The following is a 3,464-nucleotide window of genomic DNA, read 5'->3' on the forward strand; positions in this document are numbered from 1 at the left end:
AGTGTCACACTAAAGTGGGCAATTAGAAGAACAGTTTAGTAAAGAGACTATTCCAAAGCAATGGGCAGAGTGTCAGGAAACCACAAGGAACAGAAACATTTTCTGTAACCGCCCCTAGGCCTAAAGTGGTAAGGGGGCAAATTGTCACAAGAACCCAGAGACAGTACTGTGCTTAGTGGGCTGCTTGAAAGCTGAGCCTTGGTTTGAGGGAGGTAGCCAGGCAGCAGTGTATCTGCGGAATATGTACGCTAACCTTCTCTCCTCAATCCCTCTCATTTCTTGCTAATATTTCCCCATTGACTAAAACCAATGGATTCCACAGGGCAAGGGAGATCCCTGATATAGTCCAAGTGTTGCCCCTCTGTGGCCCACAGGCCAAATCTGGCCTGCTGCTTATTTTGTAAAGGAAGTTTTACTGGACACAGCCATGTTCATTCATTTTCTTATCATCTACAGCTGCTTTCATATCACAATAGCAGCACTGAGTAGTTGCAATGGAGACCATTTGGCCTGCAAAGCCCTAAACATTTACTATCTAGCCTTTTACAGAAAAGATTTGTTGACCTCTAATTGCCCACACAAGTCTGCCTCCAGGGCACAAGACATAAAGCTGGTAGGTAGTAGATCAGGAGGGAAGAGGGCCTGGGAATGGAAGCAGCTAGTGCCTCAGGCATGAGGTAATGATGGCTGACCAGTGTTTTATTTTGCAGTATGTGGTCTACCTTGGTAAATGTTTTCAGGAACAATTGAAAAGCATGTGTACTCTTCTGTCGTTTGGCAAAGTATTCTATCAGTGATAAAGATGCCAACTTTATTGTTAGCAGAGGAGCTCTTGAGAAGCGATTGGATTCTGGATTTATTTATTTATTTATTTATTTATTTTATGTCTGATCTTATTTGTTACTCTTACAAAATCTCATTTTTGACTGGACTCAGACTTAGAAGCAGAAGCTCTCAGAGAGAATAGTCTATGTCTCTTGGCAATCTGTTCCTGGCGTTTCTCTTTGACCATCTTCATTCTCTTGGCCAAAGGTTTAGCATATTCTGCAGCCTCTTCCTTATTTTTCTTAGTACACTTTCTTCAGAGCAATATGCTGACATTTATGTTGCAGGATGCTGAATCTCGGGTGCTTTGGTCCTAGATTTCTTACCTTCTTTGTTTAGGGGCTTTCTCACAACATATTGGCGGATATCATCTTCTTTAGAGAGAATGAAAGGTTTGTGGATTCTGCTAGCTCTTTTGGGCTCCAGGCAATGTGGCACAGTAATATCAGTGAGACCACGAATATTTTTCTCCTCTTTATTCTCAATGATCAAGTTGAGAACACTCAGATCGGTATCCACAATGCAACCCCGAACAGATATGCGCTTTCTTTCTCTAGTTCTCCTTGGTCTATAATGGGAATGGCCCTTATTCAGTAGCAGGAGGACATGACCATGGGTCAAGACACCCTGCTTCATGGGAAAACCTCGTTTGTCATTTCCATCACTGATTTGAACCACATAATCCTTCCATTCTTCACCCAGAGCATCAGCAGCAACTTCTGTGGCCATATGCTTCTCATAAAAGGTACGAAGTTTGCGTTCATCTTCCACTTCAGTGAGCCTCTGGCACCAGTGGCTGGGAAGGAAATGTTTAGTGTCACCCTGAAGCAGCCGACCACCTTCGAGGTGCCACGAAAAAGAGCGGATTCTGGAATTATTTTAAAGCTAGACTGCAAAGGACTACAGATGAGTTAGATTTGGAGTTTGAGAGAAAGTGAGGAGACCTCAAAGGGTTTTGGCCTGAGGAATGGGAAGGTAGACTATAAGAGGAGAAAGGCTGATGAAGGGATAGAGATTAAGAACTGAGTTTGGATTTGTCAAATTTTAGATTCTTGTTAGATAACCCAAAGGCGTCTAGTAGACAGTTTTATATACAAGTCTGGAGTTCAGGGGAGACGTGTATATTAGAAATATAAATTGGGGACTGCATACAGATAATATTTGAAGTCCTGAGACTACATGAGACCACGGGAAAGAGCGTAGATAGAGGAGAGAAGAGGTCTAAGAACTGCACCCTAGGCCACTTTAAGTCCTCTGCACATAATTAATTCTCACAATAATCCCATGATATAACTAAATGATTGTCCCAACTTTATAGATAAGAAAACTAATGCTCAGAGGTCAACCTCATCAAGAGTCACAGGGCTAGGAGTACTCAAATCAGGATTTGAACTTGCCTCTAAACTTCAACATCCATCTCTTTAGTACTCCAGAACTAGCCTTCCCATGCTGCTGCTCTGTAAGCTTCTCTCTTTCACGACTTCAGGCAGGACCCTCAATCTCTAGGTTCTTCCTGAGTCTCTTGGTGTTTGTTCTGCTCTGGTATACACCTTCTCTGAATCTCCTTAGACTGTTGCCTGAAGAATTGAGAGAGTGAAAAGAAGCAAAATTAACTAGAAGAAACAAGGAGAAAAATAGGAAACAAATATCTAGTTAATGTAAGATGCTATCTAAATTATAGTAATAGCGATCATTTTTATAATATGACTATTAAAACATCTGCGAAGAGTAGTTCTAAATGTATTTGCATGGTCATTGGATGGGTAGGTAGTCTCTCGAGCTATTTCAAAGCCAAAATTAATTTGCACATAAATGCATCTATGTGTGTGCATATATATTTATATATATGTATATATACACATATACTACAAAAATATATATATTAATATCTCAACCCAAAAGTCACTGAAAGATGATGATAATCATCTGTTCTATAGCTATCTGTAGAGTCTCTATAGTTGAATTGGTAAGTTTTTTAAGTTGTGATGTCAGAATCAATTTTAACATTGAACGCTTGGAGTTTTTCTACTATTTAAGCTAAAAGTACGAGACTCCTGCATGACACCAGGGTGTAAGGCCAAGTATCTAACATTAATGAGCTGACAAATCAAGAAAACCAAAAGGTTTTCTGTTCAAAAGCAGTAGAACCATATGATGTCTAATTCCTTGTTTTACTGCAAGAAAGTATAGTATGAAGAAAACAAGATGTCACAACAGAACTTTGTCATTCAGTTACTCATAAAGCCATATGTCTGAATACAACTTCGAACTTCCTCAAAGAAGCCTGTAAAAGCATCTAAGGAAGCCATTCTACACTCATCAATTCTGATGAACTTCTTCATTTACCTTCTTATCAACAAAACGTTTCGACTTAAAGTTATTTTTAATGGAATACCAATGGAAAAAAACAAGCACAAAACACAAATGAACAGTAAAAAATTTACCGTGATTCAATTGATCCTGTGTCATATTAAATATAAAATTATATGATTGCTTATCCTGCCTTATCTAACCAATGTATACATGAGGTTTATAATTTTTTAAATATATATAAATATGGTTTGATAACACTTCTGGAAAAGTTGGCCCTCGGCCCCTTAGCCGGAGTGAATAAATTAAGGCCTAGTCTCATGCTATAT

At 39.2% G+C, this 3,464-nt stretch overlaps 1 pseudogene; it reads right to left on the minus strand.

The window, feature by feature from the left end:
• Positions 1-916: 916 nt before the first annotated feature.
• On the minus strand, positions 917-3,134 carry LOC107195970 (annotated as a pseudogene).
• Between the last annotated feature and the right edge of the window lie 330 nt (positions 3,135-3,464).

Source organism: Pteropus alecto, unplaced genomic scaffold (assembly GCF_000325575.1).
Source record: "Pteropus alecto unplaced genomic scaffold, ASM32557v1 scaffold24, whole genome shotgun sequence".
In the NCBI taxonomy this organism is placed as follows: Eukaryota; Metazoa; Chordata; class Mammalia; order Chiroptera; family Pteropodidae; genus Pteropus; species Pteropus alecto.